This window comes from Ovis aries, chromosome 3, assembly GCF_016772045.2.
Source record: "Ovis aries strain OAR_USU_Benz2616 breed Rambouillet chromosome 3, ARS-UI_Ramb_v3.0, whole genome shotgun sequence".
NCBI lineage: Eukaryota > Metazoa > Chordata > Mammalia > Artiodactyla > Bovidae > Ovis > Ovis aries.
The window spans coordinates 37,298,262-37,318,917 of NC_056056.1; the positions used below are offsets into that span (position 1 = coordinate 37,298,262).

General features: G+C 41.6%; 1 protein-coding gene across 5 annotated transcripts in view; it reads left to right on the top strand.

The window, feature by feature from the left end:
* The first annotated feature begins 325 nt into the window (after nucleotides 1-325).
* LCLAT1 (lysocardiolipin acyltransferase 1) overlaps nucleotides 326-20,656 on the top strand; it is a 192,021-nt gene continuing 171,690 nt past the window's right edge. For all 5 annotated transcript variants that reach the window (XR_009600134.1, XM_060413845.1, XM_027966649.3 and 2 more), the window contains exon 1: nucleotides 326-467. The gene's annotated coding sequence lies outside the window, so the exon portion shown is untranslated. The remainder of the gene's footprint in view (nucleotides 468-20,656) is intronic.

Here is a 20,656-nt window from a genome sequence, read left to right on the forward strand (position 1 = left end):
TTTCCCACAGTACACAGTTTAAATTAAGCTCCCCAGATTTCTATTGTCACTCTGAAACTCTAGGGGTTAGAGGGAAAATGACCTTCAGATTTCCTATTTCTTATTGCTACTCGCCCCTACACCCCCTCGCTCTCTAAGTCCCTCTTCTGGAGGCCAGAGGGAGAAATGAAGGTGGTCCCTTTAAGGGAGCCCTCAGTGTCTGGCCTCGGGAAGCCCCAGGCAGGGAGCAGGGGCGGGGCTCCGGGGACCCGGGCTTCCCACGCAGCCGGGGACGCCGCTGCGTCATGGCGCTCACAGCCAATCAGGATGAAGCCTGTCTGGACGCATTACTAGGGCGACGGGCCCGACGCCTCTTGCTTCGGGATGAATTAGCGGCGGGTTCTGCACCCAGGTTGTGACCTCCACGGATTCTGCAGCTCACCCACGCGCTCTCCACTGCGTCGCGCGTAGTCCTCTGCTGGCCACAGGTAAGAAGCTGGAGCCGTCAGGTGGGGGTTCCGGCGCCGGGAAAATGGCGGCGGCGGTCGGGGGATCCCCGGTTGGCGGAGGGGGAGCAGTCCCATGGCTCTTCCCTGGACCGCGGGCCTCCCCGGGATGCGACCGCCTGTAACGGTCACTTGACGGGGAATTGAGGTCCGGATGCGGGTGGCTGTGCCACCGGCTCAGGTGAGAGGAGGCGTGGGGAAGCGATTCCCGGAGGCTGGCGGAGGCGTCGAGGGCCACAGAGCCGCTCGGCCGGCTCGATGGGCCGCTTTGCTCGGTGTTTACAGAAAGCGCACCAACACGTCCCTGCTACAGACCTGGGCGAGTCCAGGAGCTGCACCGTTGCGAACACAGTCCAGCCTTTCACTGTTAGATCGGATGTACAAAAGGTCCCAAGTGGCCGCCACGTGCGAGGCTTAGATGTGAACTGGAGAAGGCAGGGGCTGGAACTGGTTAATCTGTATCCTCCAGGCGCCTGCTTGTAGGTGACAGGGGCAGTGCCACGAAAGGAAGGGTAGGCCCCAACGAGGAGCTGATGTCAAGTCCGATCATTAAGGCGAGTGTCTGAGCTCCTGCTTCTCCATTGGAAGAGAAGAAGTAAAAAGTTTGGGCGCTTAGGTGTTGGGGAGACAGTCTTCCTCCTTGTACTTTCTGGGTTCAGGTGGGTTCCCCGGGGGCATTGCCCCTGCCTTCGAAGTTCTTTAGCTCTATTCCACGTGCACGTGGCTGCATGTACAGTTGAGGATTTGTTGCCAAAATCTTGGCTCTCTGTACACCAAAGCCAAACAGAAATAGACAGAGTTATGGAAGAGAAAGAAAGGGTAGCTTTATTACTTTGCCAGGAGGCAAAGCAGGAGCTCAGTACGCTAGCGGGAGAGGTTATGTAGTCAGACAGCAGTTTGTGATAAGGATCAAGGCGGTGACAGTCTTGTATTTACATCTTCTGAGAAGTTTCAAAACGGTGGGGGTTGCTAACAAGATGAGGGGTATGTACAGGGTCTCAGCAGGTCAATCTCCTAATCTTGATGAGCCTCTCTGTTCCCTTTAATCTTTGCCTCAGGTGGTTACCCTTGCTGTTCCTCCTACCCTTTGGAACTCAGAGAAGGTCGTGGGAGGCCGGAATCTTGCCTACAAGGAATGGGGAACAAAAGAGGTCTCCATGCCCAGGAGCCCAACCGGGCCCTGCTCAGTATCAGACTGACATTCAGTTTAAGCTCAGGAATGTAACGTGAAAGTGAAGTCGCTCAGTCATGTCCGACTCTTTGCGACCCCATGGACTGCAGCCTACCAGGCTCCTCTGTCCATGGGATTCTCCAGGCAAGAACACTGGAATGGGTTGCCATTTCCTTCTCCAGGGGATCTTCCCCACCCAGGGATCGAACCCAGGTCTCCTGCAATGCAGGCAGACGCTTTAACCTCTGCACCACCAGGGAAGCCCTTATAGAAGGGCTGTAAGGTCTTACAGAAATGAAATTTTGTCCATTTGTGTCAGTCCCTTATTTGAGCAAAGGCTTGTCATGATATATGAGGAAGCACAAATCAATAATTGAAGAAGGTTTTAAGTTTTTACTAAACTCTTCAAGAGAGTACTTTGCCAGATGACTTTTACAACATAATTTATGTTAGATGTTAAGATTTATTGCTTTGATGTATTTTTCTGGTTTCTGTTTATAGAAAAAAGGTAACATTGGTTCTTTCATTGAGCCTTGGTGGAACTGCCCAGCCAAGTCCTTGGGATATAAAGATTAATTGCTGATCCTGAGTGAGACAGAGAAGTTTGATTCACTAATGCAGGTGATAAGGACTCAAGTATAGTTGGGGTGGGTACAGAGAGCCACAGGAATGCATAGCAGGTAACAGTCGCTCTACTGTGGTCCTGTCTTAGAAAGAAAGGGAGCTGATTGCAAAGTAAAGGGGGAAGGAGCTTTAGGCAAAGGAGAAGGCAGTGCCAAGTTAGGTTGGGTTAGTTTTTTTAAAAAACTGTCTTGATGAAAGTCCTTTTTGCAAAACTGTTGTATCTTTTGAGAATAAAAGAAAAAGATTCATTTAAATTTTTTTCCCGTTTTAAAAAAGTTCCTATTGTACATTGCATGAAATGTACTTTCATGTGACAGAAAAGCAGGTTAAGTGCTTTTTGTTTTCTGTAGCAGTTTTGATTTAGTGGAGTACCTTGTTCTGTTATTAAGAGAGAGCACAGTGGCCCTTTTCACTTGGTATTTTTGGAGTGCCTGCTGTGAATCAGGCACTGTGAAAATGAGGTGTCTTCCTTGTTCTAATTTGAGCAAATGATGGTCCATTTCTTCCCCCCAGGTGCTTAGTCAGGCTGTTGCTGAGGACCAAGGGTAAACAATGGGGAAAAACCCAAAAGAGACTTTCTTCCACACTGCATCTGTGGAGATTTGGTGTTGGGCTGGAATTAGGTACAGTTTCTATTTCCTACTCTGCCACTGAAAATATCTTAGGGAAATCATTGTTTCCTTATTACCTTATCTTTGACATGGACAAAGCATTTCTCCTCCAAGCAATCTCACTGTTGTTGTGAGGAGAAAACAAAAGTATAGGTAAAAGGTCTTTAAAAAGTTAAAAGCACTGTGATGACAGTTGACATTATAGACACTGTTCCAGGAGCCTTATACAGGCTCACTCACCCAGCAGCATTGTGAAGTGAGAACTTTATCGTCTTTGTTTTACCGATGAGGAAACTGAGACACAACTGAACTTTTAAGTTACTTTCCCCAAATTGCGCTACTGTGTCATGGTGCCAGGCTGTGTTCTTAGCCACTGGGCATACTATCTTCTGTAACATGCGATGTTAATGTGTTAGGGGGATATATATGAACAGGCTTTCAATGAAGTAATTTTGTGTGTGGTCTTTTAGTTGTATAAATAATGACCATGACTCATTCCATTGGCATCCAATAGTGGTTTATATAGTGATGACTACGGTTACTTTGGTTAAGTGAAATAGTCATCCCACCTTTAATGTCCATTATTTTTAAAAGTATTTTAAAACAGGGTTGTTACTGACTTCCAAGAGGAAGCACAAATCAATAATTGAAGAAGGTTTTAGTTTTTATGAAACTCTTCAAAAGAATACTTTGCCAGATGACTTTTACAACATAATTTGTGTTAGGTGTTAAGATTCATTGCTTTGATGTATTTTGCTAGTCTCTGTTTATTTAAAAAAGGTAACATGAATAAAAGTGGCTGGGACATTCATTCTTTCATTGAGCCTTCATGGAACTGCCCTGCCAAGCCCTTGAGATGTAAAGATTAATTGCTGATCCTGAGTGAGACAGAGAAGTTTAATTCACTAATGCAGGTGGTAAGGACTCAAGTATAGTTGGGGTGGGTATGAAGAGCTGCAGAAACGCATAGCAGGTAAACAGTCACTTCTGCTGTGGTCCTGTGTAAGAAAGAAAGGGAGCTGATTGCAAGGTAAAGGGGGAAGGAGCTTTAGGCAAAGGAGGAGGCAATGTCAGATTGGGTTGAGAGGGCATGAGTGCCCAGTAGTCAGGCCAGAGTTTTGCAAAAGTTGGGGAGAAAGAAGCCAGGAAAGGTCAGGGCCAGATTATGAATTCTCAGTTGTGAGAGTGATTTTATCCTGTGGGCAGTGGGACCTATAGAAGGATGAGTAACATGACCACCTTTGTGCTCTGTAACGGGAACTTTGGTGATGGCAGGGTCAAAGACAGAATGTAAGGAAGAAACCAGTTAAGGGCAGGTTCCATACTCCAGACCAGAGACGGTGAGGGAGTGAGGCAGGGCATTCTCTGTGACAGCAAAGTTCAGAGTCCACCACACACATTTTGAAGGCAGAATGGAAGATGGCTGGGTGTTAAGAATAGTGGGGTGGGGAGGGGAGCACCTGCTGAGGGAGTGAAGGTAAGACTAAGGTGTTATATTTGGGGTGTTTTGGTAACCATATGGTTAGAGATCAGAAATACTGTTAAAAATTTTAAGGAAAAGGATGGAGCAAGGTGTTCTTTGTTACTGGGTTTTGGGAAACCTGTAAACCCTCTGAGGTGCTGGGTTACATAAAGTGTAACAGAACCACGTTTAACAGAAGCCTCTAGGCTTCTGATTGCTGAGACTATAGAACTTTTAATTATATCCTTGAAGACAGTAGGGTCTAGTGTAAAGTGACCCATTGAAGGAAAGCCACTCAAAGGGAATGGGAAGACGGTATGGTTGAAGTAAAATATTAGAATAACTAGTGTTACAGGGTGTTCCCCCCCGCCTTTGTTAACATTATGTTTTAATATATTTGTACAGAAGTCATATTACGAATGTAGTCACAAATGAATTCTCTAGTTGTAAAACTGACCGCTACTCAAATTTCCATAATACTAGAGTTGTCTTCTCACCAACCACATATCATAAATGCATTTGAAATCAACCACATGATGAAATTGTAAACCTTGCAGAGATGCAGAAACTCATGAATTCAGAGCAAGGCCAGGAACTGTTCAAACCATAAGCAGAACTCAAAGAACTACTGAGTAGAGTAGGCATAGATTTCTTTAAAAAGAGTTAAGGCAATGAGTGTAACAATGATTGACAAATTTGACTTCAGACTTTGTTAAAATTGAGAATTTTTCTCCATCTAAAGATAACATTAAGAGAATGAAGGGCAAAATACAGATTGGAAGAAGAAAATGGGAATTCATCTGGCAGATGTATGTATATTATGTAAACTTATTAAGAAAAAAGTTTTATTTTAAAATGCACAACAATTTTGAATAGGATCTCTGTATGGCCAGTATGCATATAGAGAAGTGTTCAACATCAGTCAATGGAGAAATGCAAATTAATTAATACAATAATGAAAAAACAACAGTGAGATACTACTGTCTGCCTTCTGGAATGGCTAAAATGAAAGAGTGTCAGTGACTTTCTTGGCAAGGATGTGGAGCCACAGGATCTCTTAAATGTTTTGGTAGGAATGTAAAATGGTATAGTCATCTTGGAAAACTGGCTGCATCTAATCCTACCCATGACCCATCATTTTCATTCTTAAGTATATACCCAAGGGAAATAGATGTATATTCTACCCCTCCCCCCAAAAGTAAAAGGATGTTCATGGCACCTTTATTCATGATAACCAAAAATTAGGTGAAACCCAACTGGACATTGGCAATAGAATGGATGAATAAGTTGTGGTTTATTTATATAATGAAAAATTAAAGAAGCAATAAAAGAGAAGGAACTACTGCTGATGTGCACATCAACATTGATGGATCTCACGGACTTAATGAGCCAGATAATTCATTGAATGCTATGTGGCTCCATTCAAATGAAGTTCAAAAACAGGTAACAGCTGTTTCCAGGTCAGAATAGTGGTTCCTCCAAGGGGTGGTGTTGGTAATGACTAGAAGAGGCATGAAAGAACCTTCTGGGATGTTGGAAATGGTCTGTATCCTGAGATGGCATGGGTGTATGTATATGAAAAATTCAAGTTGCATACCTAAGATTTGTACAATTTCTCTTATACTTTAATTTAAAAAGAGGCGCTAGTGAGAATTTGGCACTGTTAGACCGGTTAACTTTTGATGAGGAAAACCAGCAGGAATGACAATGAGAAAGGTGCTTTAAAGGAATATGAAAGGAGTATGAGAGGCTCCAGGGAAATGATGAAATCAGGATTTTTTTTTTATTTTTTATTTTGCAAAAATGTCTTTTATATGATTGTCTTGTAAAAGGCAAATGTGAAATTAAGGCTGCTGGGTTGTTTTACAGTTTGGTCTCAAAGTTATGTTCCAAACGCTGTACCAGTTGATTAGTTCCTTGTCCTAAGAATTAGTGCATAGTTTCAAGTGTAACCTCGGTTTTGGTAAATACAAGATATGTTATGGGAAATAAGTTGATGTGCATTTTGTTTAGTTTTGAGGGGAAAAATTCTAATCAAATCTCTTTTTCATCAATATGAAATGTGGTCCCTGTTTAAGAGAAGTCCCTGTGTGGCTTTTCCGCATCCCTGCTGATTACTTTTGGAGAATGAGCCCTGAGTTGTGATTCCTTTGGCTGCAGGGTCTTGAATGTAGTGATGGAGCTAAGAAAAGCCTTCGGTGAGCTACCTGTTGCAGCGAGGTAAAGCTCAAAAAAGGCCTTTGAACTACCATCGGATTTGACAGTGTTCATCACACCTCTCCCTGGTGGTGGTGGTGGTTTAGAAGCTAAGCCGTGTTTGGCCTTTGCCACCTCATGGAGTATAGCCTGCCAGGCTCCTCTGTCCATGGGATTCTCCAGACAAGAATGCTGGAGTGGATTGCCATTTCCTTCTCCAGGGGATCTTCCCAGCCCAGGGATCGAACCAGGATCTCCTGTACTGCCGACTGAGCTACACCTCTCCCTAGGTCTCTCTAACTGACAGTGGGGACGAGGGGTGGGTGGAGCCTACTGTGATGACCTGGGAGGCAGAAGTCTGAGGGGCAGCCACCAGTGGGAGCTGACTGGAAATGATTAACCACATCATCAGCTATAACTCTGTTATAGTTGAGGTTTCTGCACACATACAGTGCTCACTTCCTCCCAGGAAGGAGATTACTGTTCTAGGGATGATAAGGAGCACTTATGCTATCCTTAGTTTTCCATCTCAATTAGAGATCACCTTCTTTTTATGTTTGTAAGTGAAACTTAACCCCCTCCGGAGACCTTGTGGAGCAGGGACACAGCTTATTTCTGTGGTGAACTAGAGTCTACTGGTGTTACAAAGCAAATGATGGATAAGAGACAGGAATAAAGATGCAATGAGGGAAGAGATGTGAGTGGTGGCAGCCATCCTTAGGCTCTATGTGGCCAGTAATGTGGACTGAAAGATTGTTGTTGTTTTTTCTTAACTCTGACAGTGATTCTTTCCACACATGAATGTTAAGTATCTTGGGGAAAACATCTTTGGGTTATTATTTCTGCCTTCCTTTTCAAATATGAATACTTTTATTAGATTTATTTTTAAAATTATGTAGCCTTTAAATAATAATTTGCCTTTTGAGAAGAAGAATGGAGAAGAATGATGGTAACCAGGAGTGACTTGAATCCCGAAATGTTTATTTGTTTAATCTGAACATTTTTGAACCGTTACTATGAGCTTGGTGATGGAGACAGAATTGAGTAGGTACAGTTTCTGCCACCTCCAGAGGCTCTAGGGGGGGCCCTGCTCCTGGCCTCTTCTAGCCTCTGGTGGCCGCCTGCATTCCTTGGCTTGTGGCCCCATCACTCATTCCTCGTCTCTGTGGTCACTGCCTTCTCCTGTTCTGTCTGTGGTCAGATCTCCTTATGCCTCTTTTTTGAAAGAATATATGTGATTGTATTTAGGGCCCGCCATGATAGTCCAGCTTCCTAGGTGGTGCTAGTGGTAAAGAACTTGCCTGTCAGTGCAGGAGATATGAGACAAGGATTCAGGTTTGATCCCTGGATCGGGAAGATCCCCCAGAGGACAGCGTGGCAACCCGCTCCAGTATTCATGCCTGGAGAATTCCATGGACAGAGGAGCCTGGCAGGCTACAGTGTGTGGGGTTGCAAAGAGTCAGACACGACTGAAGTGACTTAAACAGGCATGATATTCCAGGATAATCCCTCCATCTTAAAAGGTTTAAGTTAGTCATATCTACAAAGTTTTTTTTTTCCCCCCCCTTTTCTGCTTAGGTAATGTTTACAGGTTCAAAGGATTAATACCTTATGTGGGTATCTTTTGAGAGGGTCATTATATAGCCAAGGTATTTGTTAATCTATGTATTGCAGGTGAAGAGATTACTTAAAGTCACAGAGTTAGAATTAACTTCTCTCTCTTTATAGATATGTTTCCCATCTGTGTACTACCTTTTGGAAGAAAGTAATATTCTGTGTTTATGTGGATTTGTGTCAAATTTAGGGATTCTTTTTTTTTTTTTCCTAAAAGACTTGTTATTTTGAGATAATTGTAGAATTACATGCAATTTTTAAGAAATAATACAAAAAATCCCCCATGTCCCCTTTATACAGTTTTTCCCAATATACAGTATTACAAACAGAATATTGACATTGATACAGCCAAGATACTGAGCAGCTTCCTCACACAGATTCCTTATATGGTCCTTTGATAGTTTCACATCCCCTTCTCTGCCCTCTGGCTATCACTAATGTGTTCTCAATTTCTATAATTCTGTCACTGCAAGAATGTTCAGTTCAGTTCAGTCGCTCAGTCGTGTCCTACTCTTTGTGACCCCATGAATTGCAGCACACCAGGTCTCCCTGTCCCTCACCAACTCCCGGAGTTCACTCAGACTCACGTCCATTGAGTCTGTGATGCCATCCAGCCATCTCAACCTCGGTCGTCCCTTTCTCCTCCTGCCCCCAATCCCTCCCAGCATCATGGAATTATACAGTGGGTAACCTTTGGAGATTTATCTTTTTTTCACATAGCAGGCTTCCCTGGACATTCATCCAAGTTGTTTTATGTATCAGTAGTTTATTCTTTTTTCTTGCGTAGTATTTCTTTATAGTCTTCAGTATTTTTGGTATTGTGTGTGCGTGCTCAGTTGTATCTGTCTCTTTGTGACCCTGTAGACTGTAACCCTGATGTGAAGAATTGACTCAGTGGAAAAGACCCTGATACTGGGAAGGACTGAAGGTGGGAGGCGGAGGGGACGACAGAGGATGAGATGGTTGGATGGCATCACCGACTCAGTGGACTTGAGTTTGAGCAAGCTCCAGGAGTTGTTGATGGACAGGGAAGCCTGGCATGCTGCAGTCCTTGGGGTGGCAAAGAGTCAGACATGACTGAGCAACTGAACTGAACTGAGACTGTACCCCACCAGGCTCCTCTGTCCAGGGAATTTTCCTCCAGGGGATCTTCTGGACCCAGGGATGGAATCCGTGTCTCCTGTGTTGCCAGGCAGATTCTTTACCATAGAGCTACCTGGTAATGTAGCTGAAGGACATCTTGTTTTTTTCTAGTTTTTGGCTGTTTTCACTAAAGCTACAGTGAACATTCATGTACAGATTTTATATGAACATAAGTTTTTATTTCATTGGAATAAATGCCCAGGAATGCAGTTCCTACACCGTATGGTAGTTGTATGGGTACATTGAACTCTTAATTCTCTTCTGTCCTGATGCTAATACCAAACTGTCTTAATTATCGTTGCTTTGTGGTAAGTTTTGAAAACGGGAAGTATGTCTCCTACTTTCTTTTTCAAAATTGTGTTGTTTTTTCTGGGTCCCTTGTAAGGCCTGACAAATGTTAGAATCAGCTTGTTGGTTTCAACAAAGACATCAGCTGTGGATCTGTTTGTCAGTAATTTTTAATACTGTTTTCATTGAGTTGTACAACCATTACCACAGTTCATTCTAGAACATTTTCTTCACCTCAGTGAGAAACCCTGTATCCATTAAAGGGACACCTCATCTTCTCTCATCCTCCTCTACTTTTGACCTAGGCAAATACTCATCTACTTTCTGCCTATCCTAGGCATTTCCTTTAAGTAGAACTACACAATATATGGCCTTTTGTAACTGGTTTCCTTCACTTCTTAGCATAATGTTTCAAAGGTTCATCCCTGTTGTAGCATATAACAACACTTAATTCCTTTTTATGTCTGAGTAATACTCCATTGTATGGATACACCACTTTTTATTTATCCATTCATAAGTTGGTGGACATTCATGTACAAGTTTTTACATAATTTTTTTTGCGTAATTATGCTGTAATTTTTTGGGGGGATAGGTACCTAGGAGTTGAATTTTTGGGTCATAGAGTAGCTTATGTGTTTAATCTTTTCAGGACTTTTCCAGACTTGCCCATCTTACAATCCCCTTGCAGTGTGTGGGGGTTTCCGTATTTCTCCATCCTCCTCCAACACTTGCTGTTATCTTTTTGATTATAACCATTCTAGACAAGTTTAATAAAACATTCTCTTGTAATAAAACATCTCAAAGAATAACAAAAAATCTTTATTACAGTAAAATACAATGTTTAAAATATTATATTTCATATCACTCCTAAATTCTTCATCATGTATCTTCCAAAAACAAGGTCATACATAACAAGAGTATAATACTACTACTCAACAATTTAATATAATACTATTGTTTAGTATACAATCCATATCTATGTTTCCTCAGTTGTCCTTTACAGATGTTTATTTCTGTATTAAGAATCCAATCAAAGAAGTGTTTTCATGTCTGTTTAGCTTCTTCAATCTAGACTAGTTGTAAGAAAACATTCTCTTGGATGTGAGGTGATCTCTCATTGCAGCTTTGACTTGCATTTCCCTGATGACAAGTGATGTCAGACATATTTTCATGCGGTTATTAGGCATTTGTTTATTTTCTTTGGGGAAATATCTATTCAGATCCTTTGCCCATTTTTTCCTCTTTTATTTTTTTTTAAATTATGAAAATATAACGCATTTTGCAAGAGACTTGGAAAATACAGAGTGAATTTACATATAGTTCTCTATATTACAATTTCTTTTTAAGTAGATAAATAAGATTTTTAGTTGGAGTTTCAATATCAAGCTCAAAAATTAACAGAATGACTATACATAGAAGTAGAAGGATATAGTAGACCTAAAAAGCACTATGAACCAATTCAACATAATTAAGATTTATACAGCTTTGCCTGTTTTTAATTGGGTTATTTGCCTTTTTACACTGAGTTATACCAGTTCTTCATATATTCCAGTTAGAAGCCCCTTATCCTATGTGTGATGTGTAGAAGTTTCCTTCTGTTCTGTAGGTTGTCTTTTCTATTGAAATGCAGTTTGCAGTTGATTTTCTTTCTTTCTTTTTTTAAGCTTATTTTTAATTGAAGGATAATTGCTGTATTGTGTTGGTTTCTACCAAACATCAACATGAATCGGCCTTTTCTGGTATGTTTATCTTGTATCTGTAGCCTTACTGAATTCACACTTCAGGAGGTTCTAGGACGTTTTGGGGCAGATTCTTTGGGATTGTGTATGTCAACCATCATGTCATCTGCAAATAGGGACAGGTTTATTTCTTCTTTCTGTATGGCTTTTATTTTCTTTTCTTGCCTTCTTGCATTGAGTAGAATTTCCAGCACTGTGTTGTACAAGAGTGGTGAGAGTGAACATCCTTGTTCTCAATAATAGAGGCAATGAATGCAGCGTTCATTTTTGTCATTTATCATTATGTGTAGTAATGTTTGCTGTTTTTTTACGATAGATGCTCATTATCTAGTTGAGGAAGTTCCCTGTATTCCCTTATTTTTATGAGCGCTTTTCTCTTGAACAGGATTGACTTATTATTATAGCTGCTACCAAGTTTTCTGGTCTCTTTTTGTAACTTTTTATTTTATATCGGGGTATAATCGATTAACAGTGTTGTGATAGTTTCAGTTGTGCCGCAAAATGATTCAGTTATACATGTGTATATTCTTTTTCAAATTCTTTCCTATTTAGGTGATTACATAATATTCAGCAGAGTTTCTTGTGCTATATGGTAGGTCCTTGCTGGTTGTTCATTTTTTTTATTACAAAAAAATTTTTTTTTCCTTTGTACAGCCAACTCACTAAACTTTTATTTTAAATGAATTGGTGTTTATGGTATGTATGATGTCACAGACAGCGACCATAGAACAGTTTTATTGTTGGGAACAGGCACAGTTGAAAAGTGGCTGACTTGCTACCCGTATACACAGGAGTAGGTCAGTTAGGGAGTTAAAATAATAGTCAACATAAGGCTGTTTGTTTTTTTTTTTTTACTTTTTCTTTTGTATTGGAGTATAGCTGATTAGCAAACAATGTTGTGATAGTTTCAGGTGAAGAACAAAGGAACTTAGCTATATACATACATGTATCCATTCTCCCCCAAACTCCCCTCCCATCCAGGCTGCCACATAACACTGAGTAGAATTCCATGTGCTCTAAGTAGGTCCTTGTTGGTTGTCCATTTAAAATATAGCAGCGTGTACATACATGTCAGTCCCAAACCCCTTAACTATCCTTTACAACCAAAACAGGATTTTTATCAGATGATTTTTTTCTGTGTAGACTGGTATGATCGTGTAAATATGTGTTTTTTCAGTTTGTTAGTATGTGGGTTACATTGATTCTTGAATACTGAACTAAGGATTTTTGTCATTATATTAATGTATTGGTCTATATTTTTTTTTTTTTTGTAGTAATGTCTTTTCCTGGTTTTTGAGGGCTTTTTTTTTTTTTTTTGAGGGCTTCTCTTGTAGGTCAGTTGGTAAAGAATCTGCCTGCAGTACAGGAGACCCGGGTTTGATCCTTGGGATGGGAAGGTCTCCTGGAGATGAAAATGGTAACCCACTCCAGTATCCTTGCCTGGAAAATCTCATGGACACAGGAGCCTGGTGGGCTGCAGTCCATGGGGTCCCAAAGAGTTAGGTACAACTGAGCGACTACCACACTACACTTCCTGGTTTTTGCATTAGGGAGATACTAGATTCTTAAAGTGATCTTGTGTTTTCCAAAGAGATTGTGTTAATTCTTGAAACATTTGGTAGAATTCTGTAATGAAACGATCTGGGCCAGGAGATTTCTTTTTTGGGAGGTTTTTAATTATGAGTTTAATTTCCTTAATAGTTACAGGGCTGTTCAGATTGTTTGATTTTGAGTGAGTTGTGTGTTTCGAGGAACTGGTCTGTTGTGCTGCTGGGCAGAGGTGGGAGTTTCAGCTCCTCTCTAGGCCTTTACTGATAGACTGCCTTCTTGCTGTTCCCCACATGGCCTAAACTGACACCACTGGGAGGGGATGACCTTCTTATGACTGGAGATAGAGAAAGTCCTGACTCTCTACTAGGCTGTCTCATACTATTCTGGTGGAGATGAGAAGGGGAGCCTCGTTACTGTCATAGGAGTAGAAGTGCAGGCTCTCCAGGTGTTCTTCCTAGATGCTGTGTGGCAGGGGCCAGGGGTCCTTAGCAAGGGAAGGAAGTTGGGGGTGGCCTCTTGTAATGCTGAGGCGCAGCAGTATATAGCCTGGTGAGAGGGAACGTTTAGGCTCCTTACTTGGCTTACCTTGCCAAGGTAAGGGTGAGCTACAGTTTATTCTGTGGTTTTGGCTGGAGTGCCAGTGGTTACTGTCTACAAGTTTTCTGTTTTGCTCTGCTGCTCTTTTCTTGGTTCTCTGAAAGAGCAGGGACTTTCTTTGTCTGCCTCCATTGGCGTTTCTGGATTACCGGCTGCTTCAGCTCTGTGCCCATGCAGTATTTGAGGCAAAAGGAAAACCCAGAGAATTCACCACCATGTTGTTCCACAGATCCCAGGGTCCCTCCCGAACTAAAGTGCCTTCTCTTCACTTTCAGAGTCTTCTTTTGTTTGTTTCACATACAGTGTCGTGAATATTCATTGGAAGGACTGATGTTGAGCTGAAGCTCCAATAATTTGGCCACCTGATGAGAAGAACTAGCTCATTAGAAAAGACCCTGATGCTGGGAAGGATTCAAGGCAGGAGGAGAAGGGAATGACAGAGGATAAGTTGGTTGGATGGCATCACTGACTCGATGGACATGAGTTTGAGCAAGTTCTGGGAGTTGGTGATAGACAGGGAAACTTGGCATGCTGCAGTCCATAGGGTTGCAAAGAGTCGGACATGACTGAGTGAGTGAACCAGTAATGTCCAGGGATTTTATTTGCTCTTAGCTGGAGCAGCAGGAACAGTACATTTACTGGATTTTATGGAGCAGTAGTTGGACTGGGATTAATTTTTTTTTTTTAATGGAAGAAAACATAGGGTAGAAATTAAGACACATAATTGGCTTGTTAGACACTTAAGTTAGTTTTGGGTCAGTTACTTTGAAGTGACAGTTTAACTATGTCTTCTATTCCCCTAGAGAGTAATTCTGTTTGTCATTGTTCAGTAAAACCAAACCCTCATTAGTTTAAGATCTCTTTTAAAGAAGCTTGAAAGTCCAATGAACTAATTTATTTCTGCATTTATATATTATAAATGCATTCGTAATTCTACATTTCTGGCTTAGTGTGTGATAGAAAAAAAATTATTGTAGTGAAATATTAGTTTTATAGAGGGACTAACTCAGTTTTTCTAATAGAGATCTTGAAGCTGTGGATTCTTTTCTTAAAGAAGAAAAAGGCATTGTGCATGGTGGTTAAGAACGACATAAGGAAAATTTGTGGAAGTCTTTGAAATGTACAAAACAGATTATGGGGTATCTTGGAAAACACGTTTCCTGGAGATTTGATCTATGGAATCTGCAGCTTTTATTATTTTTTGACTGACTTTATAACTTTGTAAGTTGTGGATAACTGACAGCAGTGCAAATTACTCTTGTCTTTAGACATGCAGATGAATTTTGTTGGCTGGAGGTACTAATGATTTCTTTTCCTCTTCTTTGGGAGAAGCCAGTTTTAGATCTGTTAAGCGAATACATTTCACCATTTCCAATTGCCTGTGTGTTTGTGTTCTTTGGATTCACTTTTGAACCAGATAAAGCATGTTATTTATTCCATAATTAATTAGTGAGTGAAATAAAATCATAGGTGTTCATTTTATATTTGTATGGGAGACACAATGTTATCTTTTTGTTTGTTTGAATTATCGTTTTAACAACTTAAACTCTGATGTGCTTGAATCCCACTGTAACACTTACTGTCATTGTGATTTGGAGCAGGGAGTTTTATCTTTTAACCTAAGTCTGTCTACCCGCTATAAAAAGGGGTCACAGTACTATTTTCCTGTTGATGTTTTTGTGAGGACTGAAAGAAATGTTGTTAGGAACACCCATCTCACTGGACCTCATACATCTTAAGAACTTTGCTTTTTACTGTTATAATGCTGCGGGCAACCATTTTACCTTCCTGAGACTTAATCTATTTTTTTTTTAAAGGAACTTTTGTATTTGGTTTTTAGGCCATAAGTTTTACTAGTCATAATTGCAAAGAATGGAAGAAGTAGCAGTAGTTGCTTCTGGAAGGAAGACCATTTTAAACATGCAAGTCACCTTGCTGCTCTGAGAAAGAGAAATGTAGAGTTGGATCTGGTGAGCCATTCATTAGAACAGTAGCCTGGTGATTGATCAGTAAACATTGATTGACGGGACCCTGCTGTGCTGGCCTTTGTACTAGGAAGAAGCAGTGGGGCTGGGAATGGGGCTTACCGGAGTAACAGGAATGTTCTTTTTTGCCATAAAACAATTTGGAGAGGGGATCAGGATAGATGAAAGACTTGGAGCTCAATACCCTGATGGATGTGGGCATGCTTAGCAGTGAGTAGAACTGGAAAAGGCTGAGTTTTGCTAAACAGGTAGGGCCATTTGGAGTTGTAAGGGCAATCTGGGGGCGAGTGGGAAGGTGGGACAATTGAAGAAGAGGGAGGAGCTGGAAAAATGGCTCCAGGATAACTGTTAACTTAAATTGACCGTTCCCTCTGACACTCAATATTGACCAGTGTTTTTACCTAAGGGTTTTTTGGGCTTTTGGGGGTTTAGGTAGATGGGAGCAGGATTCAGTTGGTGAACTGGTCGAGCTAAAAGAGGAGGTCCTTAGGCTGAGAGAATTTAAGTCCCTCAGAAATGAGCGCTGGTCTGGGAAAGGCCTATAATTGGAGCAAGCCAGGGGATAGTTCAAGGCAAGGGTATCCCCAGCCACTCTTAGTTTAGGATAGTGAGAATAATTCCAGCTACACTGCCAGGTGAGTATGGGGAGGAAGAGGACTTTCCTCTGCCTTCATAATCCTTCTGACTGGTCTAAGAATTAAATTGAGACAGACAGATTAATACGAGAAATCAATCCTAACTTTGTAAATACAGGAATCCCACGTACATGAGAAGGTCAGGAACTTCACATCCATGGGCTGTTCAAAGACAGAAAGGTAAAATGAGGTATGTATGTCATTTCTGAGCTAAGGGACTTCCAGAGTATATGCGTGTGACCTAAGTCACTTCAGTCATGTCCAACTCTCTGTGACCCTATGGGTGGTAGCCCGCCAGGCTCCTCTGTCCATGGGGATTCTCCAGGCAAGAATACTGGAGTGGGTTGCCATGCCGGTCTCCTGGGGATCTTCTGTCCCAAGGATGGAACTCATGTCTCTTACTTCTGCACTAGCAGGCAGGTTCTTTACCACTGGCTCTACCTGGGAAGCCCAGGACTTCCAAAGAGAGGAAGGTTACTCACAGAGCCGAAGAAGAAGAGCAGGTGTTGGGTAATTAGATGGTTGTCCTGTCTTACAGATGGGGCCACTGAGATAGTTAATTTCCGATAGTTACTCTTTTCCCGACAGAAATCGCCGATTTAGACTCAGGTGGTCAGGGGAGAGAGGCAGTACTAATAGGCGAGCGGTGTCGGATTTGTGATCTCCGAAGATTCAGCTTTGGGACCAGAAACCAGGCTTGACCACTCAGGGCTCTCATGTGGCAGAAGTTTTACTACAGTGAAAAGGGGCTGAAAAAGCTTCTGACATGGACATCAGAAGAGGGCGGAGAGTGGCCCACTCAGTCTTTACCAAGGGAATTACATACTTTTTAATCAGTTATTATAATAAACAAAAGAATGTCTCAAGGTTGTAAAAATTTTGTCAGACCCACTCCCACAATTTACATTTTAGGATAACAGGATTAGAGCTTAACAATAGGAAGATCCTGCCAGACCCACTCCCCTAATGTATGTTCTAAGGTATCAGGATTAGTCAGGAAGGTTTTCAGCAAGGAGAAACTGCCCTCAAGCAGGATACGTTATTGTTATATAATCCCTGGTACAGAGTTTAAACTGAGTTGTTTGTTGTGTGATCATCAGTTTAAAGGACTTAAAGGAAAATACTATTCTATGTGACTAAGGCTAAGGAATGTAGAGGGAAAAAAAAAAAAAGTTTGTCCTTTCCTCTTCCTCGAGAATTCCAGATCCCTATCTCCTCCTTGAGAACCCCAGGCCCCCTCTCCTCGGGGACCCCCGAACTGCTTATAAACCTGCCTAGGAATTGACTTTCTGAGTAGTATCTCTTGAACCTCCAGAATCTGGATTGATTTCAGCTCAAAATAGTCTTCTCGCAAGAGGGACACATCTTGGGGACGGACGTTCTGAACCTTTCCATGAACAAGGAGTTTATACATTGACGGATGACCATAGTTATAACCGGCTTATACACTGATTCTGACTTAACAAAATTAAGTACTACTATACACGAAAGCAAGAGTCTGCCCAAACATATTTTAAAGTTTTATGCACAGTAAAATAGTCCCTGTAATTTGGCTTTAGACTTGGGGCCCCAGAAGTGGGAAGAACGTCGTGTCTGCTTGCTTTCTTACAGAAGGTCTTAAGGTTCCTCTTGCCATCATTGGAACCTGAATATCCCAAGTGTTGGGTGTGGGGAGGGGAGCTGCTGCCTACCCCATTCCTTCTGGAGGTTGAGATCTGAGCTCAGATTTTGCCTTCACTGTCCAAATTCTGGCTAAGGGTGTTGCGGTGAGGGGAAAGCTGAAGCTTCAAGGACCCGGCTGGTTTTAGCACTCCAGCCTTGGGCTTCCCAGGTGGCGCTAGTGGTGAAGAACCTGATGCAGGTTTGATCCCCAGGTTGGGAAGATCCCCTGGAGGAGGGTACTGCAACCCACTCCAGTATTCTTGCCTGGAGAATCCTGTGGACAGAGGAGCCTGGTGGGCTGCAGTCCCTGGCATTGCAAAGAGTCAGGCACACCTGAAGAGACTGCACTCAGCCACTCCAGGTCTTCTCTCTCTGGAGCCTGAGGGCATGGGAGCACGTGTCGGGCTCTCACTGCTCTCTGGCATTCCTAACATAAGCACAGTCCTGCGGGCTTTCTGAGTTAATAAGCCTGTTCTTCAATCTAGTCAGTACTTGAATGTCTCAGTTCCATGGCCCCTTAGCCCTTTTATACCAGGAACCATATGACTACCAGTGTGCTGGCCCAAATTCCGCTTTTCCTTTCGTCTCCCGCTTGTCACCTTCACTGGCTGAAAGGGTTGGGAATTTCTTCTGTTAGCAACAAAAGGCTAAGATGATGTGTAAGTTATAGGGAAGAGTAAATTGTGATGCTTCAGAACGGTGGGCAATTAACAACAGTTTCTAGTTATTGAATGTGCTTTCTAAAAGCTGGCAGTAAGAGCTCTGAATGTCTGTGTAATGGTTTCCATGCTTGAAATGTTCATCCTGCTTCATGTATCTTTACAGGAAGCTTTCCTAAATTGCTCATAGTTGTCCTGTTTATGTTGTGTTGATGAAATGTTCTGTGGTTGTTCCATAAACTTTTCTTTGAAAAATAAACATTCCTGTTAGAGAGATGTAATGTAGGTTTCCTGTTGATAGAAAATAAAATGGTCCTTTTCTATCAAAGAACAAAACCCAGCATTTCTGTTTGGCATTTAATCCTGTGATTCTGTTTGAATCTTTATGTTAAAAATGAGGTACACCCTTTTGTTTAGAGTTCAAAATATTAAACCAAATATGTCCTAGAATTCAGCCCTTACATTTTCTGCTGTATGTGGTAACTTGCCTTTTTTTTTTTTTTTGACTTAGATGGTTATGTAACACCATTAGCTGATATCCTTCTTTGAGTAGTGATGGCTTTTGTGTGTTATGTTGTGGGTGGGGGCAGATTTTATCTCCGTGGAAAACTCTGACAGCTGATTCTGGCTGTTATCTCCCCGATCACTGGGCTCACATTCTCCTTCTGTCTAGGTCCATTTGAAATCCCTGGTCATTGCCACCAGACTCAACTTGGCTAACACTAAATTCATTCTCAATCTCCTCTTTGTCTGCCTGGATATGCCTGTTTCTGTCTGTTTAGTCATCCAGGCTTGAATCAATTTGACACCCCCTCCTTTTTCCCCCCTAGTGTTTCGTCTATTGTAATGCTTGTGATTTTTTTCCTTCCTTATCTTTATGCTTATATTATTTTTATAGCCTACTACTTGGTTTCTAAAATAATAGCTTCCATTTATTGTGTATGTGAGATAATAAAGAATATATCTGGTCTCTGTCCCTGGTTCCAGACACAGACCTTCAAAAACCCTTGGAATTTCCTGAGTAATAGGAGTATCCTTTGTTCATAAGTCCTCTTTAACCATACCTGAGTTTATGCTAATAAAGTGACCCAGGATGGGCCCACACATAGTTCTAAAAGAGGGGCTGGTCATACCAGAAAGAGTTTGCTCTTTTTAAAATTTTTTGTGAGGTTGTCATTTTTATTTAATCTGTAACCTGAAGCTGATAATTGGTTTTTGTTTTGTTTCTCTTAAAGATTATACTCCATTTATAGTTCTTATAAAACATGGCTGTATTCCTTGTGTTATACAGTGTATCCATGTAGCTTATTTTGTATGTAATAGTTTGTATCTCTTAATCACCTACTCCTATATTGTCCCTTTGCTCTCCCCACCGGTAACCACTAGTTTGTTCTCTATATTTGTGACTTTGTTTCTTTTTTATTATATTCACTGGTTCGTTTTACTCTTAGATTCTGCATATAAGGAATATCATCCAGTATTTGTCTTTTTCTGACTTACTTCACTTACCTTCCAGTCGATCCATATTGCTGCAGGTGGCAAAATTTCATTTTTTTTTCATGGCTGAGTATTCCATAATCCATTCATCTATTGATGGACATTTAGGTTGCTTCCATATCCTGGCAATTGTAAATAATGCTGCTGTGAACATTGAGGCACATGTATCTTTTTGAATTAGTGATTTTTTTTTTCACTTGTATATCCAGGCATGGAATTGCTGTTCAGTACAGTTCAGTCACTCAGTTGTGTCTGACTCTTTGCAACCCCATGGACTACAGCACGCCAAACCTCCCTGTCCATCACCAGCTCCTGGAGTTTACTCAAACTCACGTCCATCAAGTTGGTGATGCCATCCAACCATCTCATCCTTTGTCGTCCCCTCTCCTCTCGCCTTCAATCTTTCCCAGCATCAGGGTCTCTTCCAAAAGTCAGTTCTTTGCACCAGGTGGCCAAAGTATTGGAGTTTCAGCTTCAGCATCAGTCCTTCCAATGACTTTTCAAGACTGATTTCCTTTAGGATGGACTCGTTGGATCTCCCTGCTGTCCAAGGGACTTAAGAGTCTTCTTCAACACCACAGTTCAAAAGCATCAGTTCTTCAGTGTTCAGCTTTCTGAGTCTACTCTCACATCCATATGTGACTACTGGAAAAACCATAGCTTTGACTAGATGGACCTTTGTTGGCAAAGTAATGTCTCTGCTTTTTAATATGCTGTCTAGGTTGGTCATAACTTTT